Source organism: Rutidosis leptorrhynchoides, chromosome 1, assembly GCF_046630445.1.
Source record: "Rutidosis leptorrhynchoides isolate AG116_Rl617_1_P2 chromosome 1, CSIRO_AGI_Rlap_v1, whole genome shotgun sequence".
Taxonomy (NCBI): domain Eukaryota; kingdom Viridiplantae; phylum Streptophyta; class Magnoliopsida; order Asterales; family Asteraceae; genus Rutidosis; species Rutidosis leptorrhynchoides.
In genome coordinates this window covers 583,471,681-583,489,899 of record NC_092333.1, presented here as the reverse complement: position 1 = coordinate 583,489,899, position 18,219 = coordinate 583,471,681, and positions in this window count along the sequence as shown.

Genomic DNA, 18,219 nt, shown 5'->3' with positions numbered 1-18,219 from the left:
GAGGCTCAACGAGAAGCTCTTACTAAGGAAAACATCGGAAATGAAATAATGAAGAAGTATGGGAAATAACTCGTTATACGGGAAGACGGAATTCGATATTTTGCAAACCGTATTTGGGTACCAAAGTTGGGTGGATTAAGGAAGTTGATATTGAACGAGGCACATAAGACAAGATACTCGATACATCCTGGAGTTGGAAAGATGTATCAAAATCTTAAGACGCATTATTGGTGGCCTAATTTAAAGACGGATGTTGCAACATATGTTGGGGAATGTTTAACTTGTTCCAAAGTCAAAGCAGAACACCAGAAGCCGTCAGGGTTACTTCAACAACCAGAAATCCCAGAATGGAAATGGGATGGTATTACCATGGATTTCATCACAAAGTTACCTAAGACTGCCTGGGGTTATGACACCATTTGGGTAATAGTTGATCGTCTCACCAAATCTGCACATTTCTTGCCTATAAAGGAAACAGATAGAATGGAGAAACTATTACGATTATACATAAAGGAAATTGTTTCAAGGCATGGAATACCTATTTCCATTATATCCGATCGTGATAGTAGATTTACATCAAAGTTTTGGCAATCACTACAGGAGGCCCTCGGAACTCGTTTGGATATGAGCACCGCATATCATCCACAAACTGACGGGCAGAGTGAAAGAACAATTCAGACTCTTGAAGACATGCTCAGGGCATGTGTGATTGATTTTGGAAACGGATGGGATAAGTATCTACCATTAGCAGAATTCTCGTATAATAACAGTTATCATGCGAGCATTAAAGCTGCATCATTTGAAGCACTGTATGGAAGGAAGTGTAGATCCCCTATCTGTTGGAATGAAGTAGGAGATCGACAATTAACTGGTCCCTAGATCATACACGAAACGACTGAGAAGATAGTACAAATCAAGGAGAGATTGAAAACAGCCCGTAGTCGCCAAAAGAGCTACGCGGATGTCCCAAGGAAACCATTAGAGTTTCAGATCGGTGACATGGTTATGCTAAAGGTGTCACCTTGGAAAGGTGTAATACATTTTGGAAAAAGGGGTAAACTGAACCCAAGGTATGTAGGCCCGTTCAAGATCATCGAACGCATCGGACCGGTAGCCTATCGACTCGAGTTACCACAACAACTCGTCAGAGTACATAATTCATTTCACGTCTCAAACCTCAAGAAATGTCTTGCAAAGGAAGATCTCACCATTCCTCTTGAAGAAATCCAAGTCGATGAGAAACTACAATTCATAGAAGAACCAGTCGAAATCATGGACCGTGAAGTTAAACGGCTCAAGCAGAGCAACATACCAATCATTAAGGTTCGTTGGAATGCTCGAAGAGGTCCCGAGTTTACTTAGGAATGAGAGGATCAGATGAAACAAAAGTACCCACATTTTTTTCCCGAGAACGCAAAATAGGTACAACTTTAAAATTTCGGGACGAAATTTATTTAACGGGTAGGTACTGTAACGACCCGGATTTTTCCGATTGTTTTACACTTGTAAGATTAATATTTACATAAATTAAACCTTACCAACATGATAAGCAATCTAAATTGTTGAGACTTATGTTTTTGAAAAGAGTTTTACACAACGTTTGACCGTCCAATTTGACCGATGATATCACGAACTATATAACATACGATAATTATACGTTTGTGTATATATATGTATTTTTATATATTTAACATGATCTAAGAATGTTTTAACATCTCATTGTGTACTAATAACAATGAGTTATAAGTATATTTTGAGACTACTAACTTAAGTTTTCAAAACGATAACTATATGTGACGTTCTTCGACTTAAATACTTAAAACTTATAATGCTTATACATGTATCGTATAGATATGTATTTTATCACTTTTAAAGGATTTATATACATAAAACAATATAAGTATATTTACAAAAGATAGCTATATTTGAATCCTCGTTCCGTTTTCTCAAGATTTTTATACGTATATCTAGGGTATATGTACCCGTATCATACCCAGCTTCTATACGTATTTACTATTGGTATATACACATCACAATCACTTTATTAGCAGCCATGAGTCAGCCAATTTTGGATCTTAGCATGCATGATTAATCAATTTGGCATATTACAAGACTTTTGCACAATATTACAAATTTATACATCTTTTCACCACCATTTATACTCCATTCCATTTTCATTTTTACTACACATTTTCTCTAACCAAAAACACACTCTGAGGAACCTTAAGTGTTCTTCACAATCTCAGCAAATAACCATGAAGATCTAGCTTCAAAAACAACCCTTAATCATCATAAGAAAATCCATTCAAGAACACTTCAAAAATCCTTCCAAGTAAACAAGTTTACTTCCAACCTTTCAATCCAACTCCACCACTCTTTTGATTCTAGGATTTTTCTCATCTCTTACAGTAACTTTGTCCAAGTAACTTGAGGTAGTAACCTTATTCATAATCTTATTCAATTCATATTCATATAGCTATCTTATTTTGTGGTATAAAATTTTAACAACAAGAACATAGTTTGAATGATTTCAAACTTGTTCGCAAACTAAATAGATCCTTTTAACTTAACTTTTAAAACACTTAAAGACCTATAATATATCATAATGATATGCTAACTTAACAAGATATAACTTGGTTTTACAAAGAACGCCTTAAAAACTGAATCTACGTCGTCGGAGTGCAACCGGTGGCTGTTTTGGGTTGGATAATTAAAAACCATCTTAAGCTTTGAATTGGAAGTTCATATTCTGGAAAAATGATATTTCTTATGAATATGTTAACACATAAAAATTTCATGGTTTAACTCAAAGTGTAAGTATTTTTAGAAAAATGATCATTAAATGTTGTTTTTATGATGGAAAATGATCACTTTCATAAGTTTCACCGAAGTTTGACCTATAACCTGTGATTTCGAATACAACCTAAGGTATTTTCAGTTCATATTCTTAAAATGTGACTCGATCCAAGGAAGTGGCAAGTTGAACCAACAAAAACGGAGTTGTAATGAAGAAACTACGACTAAAATAAGATCGGGTATGCGAAGCTAGTTTAGCTACGAAAATATTTAGAGAAAAATTAAATTCATCATATATTTCTAATTAATATGATATTTCATATATATTTACTTATGATTTGATTTTATATATTTCAGGACCACCCGTAAACAACACGAGAAGATTAATCATAAAACCTCATGATTGTACGCAACACGTCATTTGACAACACGGTACTTTATGTACGCAACACGTCATTTGACAACATGGTACCATGGGTCAAGATTAATTCTGATCAATACGAATACGATGGGATCTTTATTTATTTTATTGAGCAACTAATTGTGGACCACTAACATCGGACTACTAACTACGGACTAAGAAAATATTAAAAGTATTAAAAGTATATATATATATATATATATATATATATATATATATATATGTATGTAACGATTACTTAAAAATAAAATATGTTGATATATTATATATATGGTTAGGTTCGTGATATCTATCGAAGACCAAGTCGTGATAAATACCTTCAAGGCAAAAGTGAGTATATAGTCCCACTTTTAAACTCTAAATATTTCGGGATGAGAATACATGCATTTTATGATTTACGTTATGGACACAAATGATTAAAAATATATATTCTACGTTGAGTTGTACCACTGGCATACTTCCCTGTAACTTGGTAACTATTATTTACATGAGGTATTGTAAACGCGAATCCTGTTGATAGATCTATCGGGCCTGAAAACCCCAATCGGACTGGACGACCAGTATTCAATGGTTGCACAGTACTTCGTTTCGGTGACTACACTTGGTACGGTGTAGTAAGATTTCATAATAAAGGGAATATGCGACGTTGATTAAATGTTAAGTATGGTTATCAAGTGCTCAACAACTTAGAATATTTTTATTAAAACGTTTATATATGAAATCTTGTAGTCTATATTTATAACGCTGCCGGCATTAAACCTATATCTCACCAACTTTATGTTGACGTTTTAAGCATGTTTATTCTCAGGTGATAACTAAAAGCTTCCGCTGCAACATGTTGAATTTAAGCAAGATCTTGAGTATGCATATTTGTGTCAAAAATAAAACTGCATATCGGAGGATTTGAAATGTAAAATATGTTGGAAGTCGTATTGTTATTATCACATGTAAAGTTTGTAAGTCTAAGATTATCGCTAAACGATAATCATTATTAAGTTGTTTAAACCTTGTATTTGTAATAAAAGCTATGGTTTGTATTGTAAAAATGAATGCAGTTTTTGAAAAATGTCGCATATAGAGGTCAATACCTCGCGATGAAATCATATGTTATTGTATTCGTCCTTATGGTTAAGGTCGGGTTATGACATATTATCTTTTAAACTTATTCCTTTATTGATTTGCCCATCGTTAAAGGGCAACCCAATATCTTTTATTTGTTTGATTTCATTTTATCTAGTTAAATCCCAATTTAGTTTATACAATCTTAAATTGCACATATAACTGTCCTTGGAACGATACACGGATTTTACCATTATCTATACTACTACACGGTCGGGTACACTGCCCGTTAGTGTGTGTAATCTTTAAAATCGGTATTTTTTATACAACAATTCATATACCACGTTTCGCACATCACTGACCTAGTGAACTTTGACTTAGGTTGACGACCTTTTGGACCGACTTACTACCTGCATATTTTTCGAATCGACTTTTACTGCTTATTCACTGTGAGTTATAGCTTCCCTTTTTACTTATACTATTTTTGGGACTGAGAATACATGCGTTTTTTATGTTTTACTTACTTGACACGAGTACTTAAACTTTACATATGTGTGGGTTATATAACGGCATAAAGATTCCCCTTAGCACGGTAACCTTTAATCATTGGTTTTGAACCGGTGAACGCGAATATTAGATATGGATCCATAGGGTTTGACATCCCCACACGGGCTAGTCACGCTAGCATTTAACGGGTGTTTTATACTTCGAGGACATACGCACTCGCCAAGTATACTTTTAGGGGGTATTACTATTACGTTAAGTTAGTTACCGGGTACCCACAGATAAGCATATACTTTTCATACTGTTTTGAATACGATAACTCGTGGTCTACATTACTTTACTGATTACAAACTATATGAAATGACTCGTCCATATTACTATAAACGTGGTACGTTATTCATTGGTCCCATAGCGAGGTATTTGACCTCTATATGATGCATTTTAGAAAATATTGCATTCGTTTCATAAAAAGACACACCCTTATTATACATAATGCATGTTTTTAAACAAGTGGGATTTTATTTAAGAAATAATCCCCATAATACATCGGTTTCCAAATACTACATACGTGACATAACAGTCGAATATAATACATGACAAAGGTTTTATTGAATGCAACACTTCATTTAAACAAAAGCATGAGACTCCATGCACAGCTTGCTCAGATAATGCAACAGCGGAAGACTTTCTTAAGGACCTGAGAATAAACATGCTTAAACAGTCAACACAAAGGTTGGTGAGATATTTAGGTTTAAAGCTAGCATCGATATAAATATAGACCACAAGATTTCATATTTATAAATATTTCAATAAAGATATTCTATAAGTTGTTGAGCGCTTCGGTAACCATACTTAACCATAAATGTAGCATATTCCCTTTATTATGAAATCTCCCTACACTGTACCAAGTGTAGTAAAAATGAAGCATTATGCAACCGTTTATGATACTAGAGCGACTAGCTCGGTTGGGGTTGTCAAACCCGATAGATCTATCAATAGGATTCGCGCTTACATGTTCTTACAACATGTAAATATTAGTTACCAAGCTACTAGGGAAGATATGCAATGTGGTACAACTCAACGTAGAATATATTTTAAGTACTTGCGTCCATGGCATAAAACATAAAATGCATGTATTCTCATCCCAAAATATTTTTAAAGTTTAAAAATGGGACTATATACTTACGGTAGTAAAAGTATATTAATAATAAGTTTTCAGCTTATTAAAAATATGGCCGTCGTCCTTGGATTCACGAACCTATAACAATAATAATGATTCAGATAATAATACGACATGTGAATAAAATAAAACAAGTTCATAGAATACTTATATATTAATTTTTAACATTTTTATGTTAGTAGTCCTTTGTTAGTAGTCCAAAATAGTCCGAAATGTCCAACAGTCCAATAATCGGTATATATATAATCTTAGAATTACCCCACGACGTATTGTATACGTATTGTCTTTGCATCAACCTAGAGACGTATTGTATACGTATTGTCTTAGAATTTATCAAAACGTATTGTATACTTATTGTCTTAGGATTTATCAAAACGTATTGTATACTTATTGTCATGGAATATACCAAGATTATTATATATATATATATATATATATATATATACAATCTCGGAATTAACTGAGATTATAATATTTTGTTATACTAATGATAACATGTCCAAATATATATAGGAAAAGTTAGCAAGGATATGGTTAATATAGTTTTTACAATATAAATTTCGTCCATACAACGTTAATTTTAGCAGATTTTGTTTTGCTCGCCAAATATTCATGACAACTCCGTTTAAAGTGAATCAAATTGCTATGGTTTCATAATGAACTGTAGTATTTAGAACTAAACTGAAAAAGTAGTGGTTTATAGTCGGATTTACAGGTTACAAGTCATATTTGAAAGAGGTAGTCATTTTCGTCGAAAAACGACATCTTGATGACCATTTTGAAAAACATACTTCCACTTTGAGTTTAACCATGATTTTTGGATATAGTTTCATGTTCATAAGAAATATTATTTTCTCAGAAGAACAACTTTTAAATCAAAGTTTATCATAGTTTTTAATTATCCAACCCAAAACAGCCCCCGGTTTTACTACGACGGCGTATGTCCGGTTTTACGGTGTTCTTCGTGTTTACATATTTTAGATCATTAAGTTAGTATATCATATAGATATAGAACATGTGTTTAATGGATTTTAAAAGTTATGTTAGAAGGATTAACTTTGTTTGCGAACAAGTTTAGAATTAACTAAACTATGTTCTAGTGATTACAAGTTTAAATCTTCGAATAAGATAGTTATATATATATGAATCGAATGATGTTATGAACATCATTACTACCTCAAGTATAGTAGGTAAACCTACTAAAAATGATAAGAAAATAACTTGAGCTTCAAAGGATCTTTGATGGCTTGGAAGTTCTTGAAGCAGAATCATGACACGAAAACAAGTTCAAGTAAGATTACTACTTGATTTAAGGTAGTTATGTTTATAGGAATTAAACCAAAGCGTGGATATGATTATTACCTTGATTAAGAATGAAAAGTTACTGAGATTAGATGGAAGTTCTTGATCTTTGATGAGTTGTTGGATTGGATTAAAAAGATTGGAAGTAATCTTGCATCTTATGATTCTAGGTTGTTTTTATGATGATTAAAGCTTGTAATTGAAGCTAAATGATGGGGAAAATACTTGTAGATGATCAAGTATGAAGTTAGGAGTATTTTGAGAGAGAATTGGGAATGTAAGTATTAGAAAATGGAATGAATAAATGGTGTGTATGCATAAAAACATTTTTAGTTTATAAAGAAAGAAAAGATTCCTAATTTTGTTTTTTTGCTAAATAATTCATGCTACTTGACAAATGGTTGGTTCCACATGTTCCTTAATCATTTAAGGCTGCTAAGGAGCAGATTTTTATTGGCATATACCAATAGTAAATACATCTAGAAGCTGGGTATAATACGAGTGCAAATGTCGAGCGAATACGAGTAGAATTCTTGATGAAAACAAATGGGAATACAATTGTGATTATTTTTGTTAAGTAAGAGTGTTTTGATATATGTATTGAAGTCCTTCAAATGTGTATTAATACATCTTAATACACTATATATATATACATTTTAACTGAGTCGTTAAATCATCGTTAGTTGTTACATGTAAGTGTTGTTTCGAAACCTTTAAGTTAACGACCTTGTTAAATGTAATTAATCCCATTGTTATTATATCTAATGAGATGTTAAATTGTTATATTATCATAATAAAATAGTGTGTTAATATATCTTAATACGATATATAAATATTAAGACGTTATTACAACGATAATCGTTACGTATATATATCGTTTCGAAATCCTTAAGTTAGTAGTCTCATTTTATGTATATAGTTCATTGTTAATATACTTAATGAGATACTTAATTATCATTTCATCATGTTAACTATATATATAAGTTCATATATATATTATCATGTTATTTACAAGTTATAACGTTCGTGAATCATCGGACAAGTTGGGTGGTCACACGTTTACATAAAATTCGTTTCAATTAATCAAGTCTTAAAAAGTTTGATTGCTTAATATGTTGGAAACATTTAATCATGTAAATATTAATATTGTTCAATATATAATCATGGAAAAATCCGGGTCATGACAGTACCTACCCGTTAAAGAAATTTCGTCCCAAAATTTGAAGTAATACCTATTCAATGGGCGGTGTTTATAAACAGCTGTGGATATTTCTGTTTCATCTGGTTCTCTCTTTCCCAAGTGAACTCAGGACCTCTTCAAGCATTCCAACGAACCCTAACTATAGGTATGTTGCTTTGCTTGAGCCGTTTGACTTCACAATCCATGATTTCGACAGGCTCTTCTATAAAATGCAGTTTCTCGTCGATTTGGATTTCTTCAAGAGGAACAGTGAGGTCTTCTTTTGCAAGGCATTTCCTTAGGTTCGAGACATGAAAGGTATTGTGTACTCCAGCAAGTTGTTGTGGTAGCTTAAGTCGATAAGCCACCGGTCCAATACGTTCGATGATCTTGAATGGTCCTACGTATCTTGGGTTCAATTTACCCCTCTTACCAAAGCGTATCACACCTTTCCAAGGTGACACCTTTAACATAACCATGTCATCAACTTGAAATTCTAACGGCTTCCTTCGAACATCAGCATAGCTCTTTTGACGACTTTGGGCGGTCTTCAATCTCTCCTTGATTTGCACAATCTTTTCAGTAGTCTCCTGTATGATCTCGAGACCAGTCAGTGGCCTGTCACCTACTTCGTTCCAATAGATAGGGGATCTACACTTTCTTCCATAAAGTGCTTTGAATGGTGCAGCATTAATACTCATATGATAACTGTTGTTATACGAGAATTCTGCCAATGGTAAATATTTATCCCATCCGTTTCTGAAATCGATCACACATGCTCTAAGCATGTCTTCAAGAGTCTGAATGGTCCTTTCACTTTGCCCACCGGTCTGAGGATGATATGCAGCGCTCATATCCAGATGAGTCCCTAGAGCTTCATGTAGTGATTGCCAAAATCTTGACGTAAACCTACTGTTGCGATCAGATATAATGGAAATAGGTACTCCATGTCTTGAAACAACTTCCTTCATGTATAATCGTACCAATTTCTCCATCTTATCCATTTCTTTCATAGGTAGGAAATGTGCAGATTTGGTGAGACGATCGACAATTACCCAAATGGTGTCATAACCCCATGCAGTCTTTGGTAGCTTCATGATGAAATCCATAGTAATACATTCCCATTTCCATTCAGGGATTTCTGGTTATTGAAGCAAACCTGATGGTTTCTGATGTTCCGCCTTGACTTTGGAGCAAGTCAAACATTCTCCAATGTATGTTGCAATATCAGCTTTCAAATTTGACCACCAAAAGTGTGCCTTAAGATCTTGATACATCTTTCCAGCTCTGAGATGTATCGAGTATCTCGTCTTATGTGCCTCATCCAAAACCAATATTCTTAACCCTTTAAACTTCGATACCCAAATACGTCCATTAAGATACCGGGTTCCATCTTCTTGTATCTCAAGTTGCTTGACTAAACCCTTGAGCATCTCATTTCCAAAGTTTTCTTCAGTAAGAGCTCCTCGTTGAGCCTCCTTTATTTGTGTAGTCAGGTTTGTATGAATCTCCATATTCATTGCCCGTACTCAAATTAGCTCTCTTTCCTTCCTGCTTAAGCATCTGCTACTACATTTGCTTTCCCGGGATGATAGCGAATTTCACAATCATAGTCGTTTATTAGCTCAACCCACCTACGTTGCCTCATATTCAGTTGTTTTTGGTCAAAGATATGTTGAAGGCTTTTATGGTCAGTATACATAGTACATTTAACCCCGTACAAGTAGTGTCTCCAAATCTTTAATGCAAACACCACTGCTCCCAATTCTAGATCATGAGTTATATAATTTTGTTCATGAATCTTTAGTTGTCGGGATGCATATGCAATAACCTTCTTTCGTTGCATGAGGACACAACCAAAACCTTGTCACGAAGTGTCACAATAAATTACAAAATCATCGTTTTCTTCAGGTAACGATAGAATAGGCGATGTAGTCAACCTCTTCTTCAATAATTGAAATGCGGCTTCCTGCTCAGAAGTCCATTCGTACTTCTTCCCTTTATGTGTTAATGCTGTCAATGGTTTGGCTATCCGGGAAAAATCTTGAATAAACCTTCTGTAATAGCCAGCAAGACCTAAAAATTGGCGTATTTGCGTCGGAGTCTTTGGGGTTTTCCATTTTTCAATGGCTTCAACCTTCGCAGGATCGACCTGAATTCCTTGACTGCTCATGATGTGACCAAGGAATTGTACTTCCTTTAACCAAAAGGCGCACTTAGAAAACTTTGCGTATAACTGTTCTTTCTTCAACAGTTCCAGCACCAACCTTAAATATTGCTCATGTTCTTGTTCATTTTTGGAATAAATACGATAACAAACTTATCCAAATACGGACTGCATACCCGATTTATGAGGTCTATGAATACAGCCGGTGCGTTTGTCAGCCCGAACGACATGACTAAAAATTCATAATGACCGTAGCGTGTTCGAAATGCGGTTTTCGGAATATCTTCTTCTTTGACACGCAACTGATGATATCCCGATCTTAGATCAATTTTGGAGTAAACACGTGATCCTTGCAGCTGATCAAACAAGTCATCAATTATCGGTAATGGGTACCGATTCTTGATAGTTAATTTGTTTAATTCGCGGTAATCTATACACATTCGGAAGGATCCATCTTTCTTCTTGACGAATAAAATTGGAGCTCCCCATGGTGAAGTACTCAGTCGAATGAATCCACAGTCCAGTAATTCTTGTAAATGGCTTTGTAACTCTTTCATCTCAGATGGTGCAAGTCTGTATGGAGCACGAGTCACTGGTGCAGCTCCTGGTACTAGATCTATTTGAAATTCTACAGATCTAAATGGAGGTAATCCCGACAACTCTTCCGGAAAGACTTCAGGAAAATATCTTTCCACAGGCACGTCGTTGATGCTCTTCTCTTTTTCCTTCGTTTCGACTTTATTAACATGTGCTAGGATAGCATAGCACCCTTTCTTCAAGCACTTTTGGACTTTCAAGCAGCTAATGAGTTTTAGCTTTGAGTTACCCTTCTCTCCATATATCATTACTGCCGTTTTATCCTTACGAGGAATGCGAATTGCCTTCTTGGCACACACAACCTCAACTCCTATTTTGGACATCCAGTCCATGCCGACTATTACATCAAAACTTCCTAATTCTACGGGTATCAAATCAATTTTAAATGTTTCTCCGGCTAACTTTATTTTACAATCACGGCAAATTTTATCGGCCTTAATTAGTTTACCATTAGCTAACTCAATCATGTACTTAGAATCTAGAGGTAATGATGAACAATTCAATTTAGCGTAAAAGTCTCTACACATGTAACTTCTATCGGCACCAGTATCAAATATAATAGATGCTGATAAGTCATTAATGGTAAACTTACCCGTAACAAGCTCCGGGTCTTCACACGCCTCTCTAGCATTAATAACAAATGCTCTTCCCCGTGCAGGTCCGTTATTCTTCTCTGGATTCGGGCACTGGCTCTTAATATGACCCTGTTTTCCACACCCGTAACAAGTAACAGTAGCCAGGGTAGTTCTATTTGCATTGGTGGCAGGAGTCATGGTGCCATTTGTATTTGTAACAGGAACCCAACAATCTTCAGCAAGATGACCCCTTCGATTACATTTGTTGCACACCACATTGCAAAAACCAGTGTGATGTTTGTGGCATCTGTTACATAAGGGATTTCGCCCTTTGTAACCCGAGCTTGAACCACTACCCGCACCTTGCGTGGTTTTCTGTTTCTTGAGAGATTGTTGCTGGTGACCTCGATCACGGTTTCCATCCCACTTTCTTTTATTATCTGATACCTTGGCATCGGTATTTGATGTGTTCTTATCCAGGAAGATCTGATCCATTAGCTCGTTTGCCATGGTGATAGCTTCATGAATTGTCTTGGGTTTGGATGCTGTAACATTGGCCTTGATGTTCTTTGGCAGACCATCTTTGTACAATTCAATCTTTCGCTCTTCCGTTGGTACCAATTCAGGACATAACAAGCCTAATTCCATGAATCGCCTGTTATAGTTGGTAAGTTCCGTTCCAACAACTTTCAGATTTCGTAACTGGGCTTCCATCTTCCTAACCTCGTTCCTTGGGCAGTATTCGTTGATTAGCATATTTTTCAATTCCTCCCAAGGAGTATCATATGCTTCATCGCCCCCTACAGCTTTTACATAGTTTTTTCACCATGTAAGTGCACCATCCTGTAATGTGCATGAAGCATACTTTGTCCGATCCCCTTCCGCACAACTACTGATTTTAAATACGGACTCCAGTTTTTCGAACCATCGGACCGACTGGTCCTTCTGTTCCACTGAATGATGAAGGTTTGCAACCTTGAAATGCTTTATATGAGCATCCAACACTAGGGTTTGTGTTGTTTTCTGCTGCTCTTGCCACTTCGACCCAGAGCATTCGGTCGTTTACGCGTTGGTTGATAAGCTCCTCAATTTCTTGTTCCGTCATTCGATTTAATCGAGTCATGTTTCTTCAATAAACATATAAGATAATTAATTATAGAGAATATTATAGATGTAGCAAGTAATTAATGGTACATCGTGGCATATTAATAATATGAACCAATTATTATAAAAGCATTTTCTTCTTATTAGCGTTTTATAATTGTAGCTCGGGTAGTACCTACCCGTTAAAGTTCATACTTAATAGTTAGTACACAAATTAACTACTACAATCATGATAATATTCTATCATGAAAAACTTAATGCATTAATACTTCACGCTTATTCTTTTGGTACAATATTTTACAATAATTCAATACCACTATTTACATAAAACATATGTAAGATGAAATATAGTATATGATATATTATTATATAAGGCGTGAAGTCGAATAGCTGCAAAAACAGATTAGAAACGACGATACTTCCTTGGGAATTCAAAGAAATCTGGGAAATCATAGAATTTTCGCTTCCCTACTGTCAGAGTGCGTATTTCAGCGGTAAGTCTAGGTTTTGGTTGGGGTTCAGTAGATGACATTTCTGTAGTATTGGTAAGACAAAGTTGACTAGGTGTGATAGTATCGGGAGCACTTGGTACAATAATTATTTTATTAGTTTCTACTTTTGGAATTTCTGGGTTGTCGATTATAGGTTCCTCTTATGGTTCCTCTGGGAATTGTGAGTCTTCCAAAAATGCATCCGAATCCAGGTCATCATCGTCATCAGTTATATAGATGATTGATACACCTTCCTTCGGGTCATCGTCATTATCAAATAAGTCGATGATTGGTACTTTTGCTGGAGATTCAACTTCGGAGTCGCTGAATGTGATAATTAGATTGGTGCTAGAAGTAGACATCTATCACACATTAACTACCACATTAGTAATATACCGCATAATATTTACATGTTATAATATTTAATTTCCGACCAAAAATGATAAGTAATGGTTTTCAAAAACAAGTTCGGTCAAAGTCCAGACTCATTAATGTATCCTAACAAATACCGGTCAGACACACTAATGCAATTTCTGGTTCGCTAAGACCTCTGCTCTGATACCAACTGAAACGACTCGTCCATATTACTATAAACGTGGTACGCTATTCATTGGTCCCATAGCGAGGTATTTGACCTCTATATGATACATTTTAGAAAATATTGCATTCGTTTCATAAAAAGACACACCCTTATTATACATAATGCATGTTTTTAAACAAGTGGTCGATTATTTAAGAAATAATCCCCATAATACATCGGTTTCCAAATACTACACACGTGACATTACAGTCGAATATAATACATGACAAAGGTTTTATAGAATGCAACACTTCATTTAAACAAAAGCATGAGACTCCATGCACAGCTTGCTCAGATAATGCAATAGCGGAAGACTTTTAAAGGACCTGAGAATAAACATGCTTAAACAGTCAACACAAAGGTTGGTGAGATATATAGGTTTAAAGCTAGCATCGATATAAGTATAGACCACAAGATTTCATATTTATAAATATTTCAATAAAGATATTCTATAAGTTGTTGAGCACTTCGGTAACCATACTTAACCATAAATGTAGCATATTTCCTTTATTATGAAATCTCCCTACACTGTACCAAGTGTAGTAAAAACGAAGTACTATGCAACTGTTTATGATACTAGATCGACTATCCCGGTTGGGGTTGTCAAACCCAATAGATCTATCAATAGGATTCGCGCTTACATGTTCTTACAACATGTAAATATTAGTTACCAAGCTATTAGGGAAGATATGCAATGTGGTACAACTCAACGTAGAATATATTTTAAGTACTTGCGTCCATGGCGTAAAACATAAAATGCATGTATTCTCATCCCAAAATATTTTTAAAGTTTAAAAATGGGACTATATACTCACGGTAGTAAAAGTATATTAATAATAAGTTTTCAGCTTATTAAAAATATGGCCGTCGTCCTTGGATTCACGAACCTATAACAATAATAATGATTCAGATAATAATACGACATGTGAATAAAATAAAACAAGTTCATAGAATACTTATATATTAATTTTTAAAATTTTTATGTTAGTAGTCCTTTGTTAGTAGTCCAAAATAGTCCGAAATGTCCAACAGTCCAATAATCGGTATATATATAATCTTAGAATTACCCCACGAAGTATTGTATACGTATTGTCTTTGCATCAACCCAGAGACGTATCGTATACGTATTGTCTTAGAATTTATCAAAACGTATTGTATACTTATTGTCTTAGGATTTATCAAAACGTATTGTATACTTATTGTCATGGAATGTACCAAGATTATTATATATATATATATATATATATATATATATATATATATATATATATATATATATATATATATATATATATACAATCTCGGAATTAACTAAGATTATAATATTTTGTTATACTAATGATAACATGTCTAAATATATATAGGAAAAGTTAGCAAGGATATGGTTAATATAGTTTTTACAATATAAATTTCATCCATACAACGTTAATTTTAGCAGATTTTGTTTTGCTCGCCAAATATTCATTACAACTCCATTTAAAGTGAATCAAATTTCTATGGTTTCATAATGAACTGTAATATTTAGAACTAAACTGAAAAAGTAGTGGTTTATACAAGTCATATTTGAAAGAGGTAGTCATTTCCGTCGAAAAACGACATCTTGATGACCATTTTGAAAAACATACTTCCACTTTGAGTTTAATCATGATTTTTGGATATAGTTTCATGTTCATAAGAAATATCATTTTCTCAGAAGAACAACTTTTAAATCAAAGTTTATCATAGTTTTTAATTATCCAACCCAAAACAGCCCCCGGTTTTACTACGACGGCGTATGTCCGGTTTTACGGTGTTCTTCGTGTTTACAGGTTTTAAATCATTAAGTTAGCATATCATATAGATATAGAACATGTGTTTAGTGGATTTTAAAAGTTATGTTAGAAGGATTAACTTTGTTTGCGAACAAGTTTAGAATTAACTAAACTATGTTCTAGTGATTACAAGTTTAAATCTTCGAATAAGATAGTTATATATATATATATATATATATATATATATATATATATATATATATATATATATATATAAATCGAATGATGTTATGAACATCATTACTACCTTAAGTATAGTAGGTAAACCTACTGAAAATGATGAGAAAATAACTTGAGCTTCAAAGGATCTTTGATGGCTTGGAAGTTCTTGAAGCAGAATCATGACACGAAAACAAGTTTAAGTAAGATTACTACTTGATTTAAGGTAGTTATATTTATAAGATTTAAACCAAAGCTTGGATATGATTATTACCTTGATTAAGAATGAAAAGTTACTGAGATTAGATGGAAGTTCTTGATCGTTGATGAGTTGTTGGATTGGATTAAAAAGATTGGAAGTAATCTTGCAACTTCTTGATTCTAAGTTGTTTTTATGATGATTAAAGCTTGTAATTGAAGCTAAATGATGGGAAAAATACTAGGAGATGATCAAGTATGAAGTTAGGAGTATTTTGAGAGAGAATTGGGAGTGTAATTATGAGAAAATGGAATGAAGAAATGATGTGTATGCATAAAAACATTTTTAGTTTATTAAGAAAGAAAAGATTCCTAATTTTGTTTTCTTGCTAAATAATTCATGCTACTTGACAAATGGTTGGTTCCACATGTTCCTTAATTATTTAAGGCTGCTAAGGAGCAGATTTTTATTGGTATATACCAATAGTAAATACATCTAGAAGCTGGGTATAATACGAGTGCAAATACCGAGCGAATACGAGTAGAATTCTTGATGAAAACAAATGGGAATACAATTGTGATTATTTTTGTTAAGTAAGAGTGTTTTTATATATGTATTGAAGTCCTTCAAATGTGTATTAATACATCTTAATACACTATATAGATATACATTTTAACTGAGTCGTTAAATCATCGTTAGTCGTTACATGTAAGTGTTGTTTCGAAACTTTTAAGTTAACGACCTTGTTAAATGTAATTAATCCCATTGTTATTATATCTTATGAGATGTTAAATTGTTATATCATCATGATAACATAGTGTGTTAATATATCTTAATACGATATATAAATATTAAGACGTTATTACAACGATAATCGTTACGTATATATATCGTTTCGAAATCCTTAAGTTAGTAGTCTCATTTTATGTATATAGTTCATTGTTAATATACTTAATGAGATACTTAATTATCATTTCATCATGTTAAATATATATATAAGTTCATATATATATGATCATGTTATTTACAAGTTATAACGTTCGTGAATCATCGGACAAGTCGGGTGGTCACACGTTTACATAAAATTCGTTTCAATTAATCAAGTCTTAAAAAGTTTGATTTCTTAATATGTTGGAAACATTTAATCATGTAAATATTAATATTGTTCAATATATAATCATGGAAAAATACGGGTCATGACACTATAGCTCACCAACATTCGTGTTGACTTTTAAGCGTGTATTTCTCAGGTGCTTACACGATGTTGCTTCCGCTTTTAGACTTGCTGTCTTGGTGTTATAGACTTGCTGTTATGGACCTGCTGTGTTAGATTTCCGCTGCATTACTTAGAGATGTCTCAATCATGAAACTTTTATCTTTCATTCGTAACTTATGTTATTTTCAAATAATGACTTTGTAACGACCTTTGTGTCACGTTATCTTTTGTAAACGCTATCTTTTTATGAATGCAAAACTGGTTTTCAAACAGCATGTAGTAATTGACCGTGTAAAGATCCTGTTGTTAACGAATCGTACACGATGGTTTTGTACGGGGCGTCACAAAACGTGACGATTAAGTTCGAGCATATTGGGAGTTGTTGGAAATCTTGATGTCACCAGATGTGAGGTTCAACTTCTCCAGCAAATCAAGAAACACGAATTTTTTTTCTAAATTGCCTTATAAATATAATCTCCATGTAACCTGTAAATGTGTGCACGAAATAATAAAGAAAAATATCTGGTTTGCGCTCGTTGACTAAACCCTTCTCCGTGTTTGGAGTTGGGATATAACCACGTTAAATTCTTGTGTCGTTTTATGCTTTTGTTTATCGTTCTTATGCTTTAATTATTCGTTTGTTTGTGGGTTTGGTGATTGGTTTAAATCACCTGTCTTGTTAGGTTCCAAATTCCTAACAATTTCTTGAACCCTTTTCTCTGTTTCTGGTATGGCGTCATTTTTGATACTTTTGGTGGGTAATTGGCTGCCATGGCGGATATATTCAACACTTTAGTTAGTGAGGCTGACTGTTCACGAGTTTGGATTGTTAGTTGAAGCAAAAGTATTATAAATTCTTGCAATCACTGTGCTAGTTC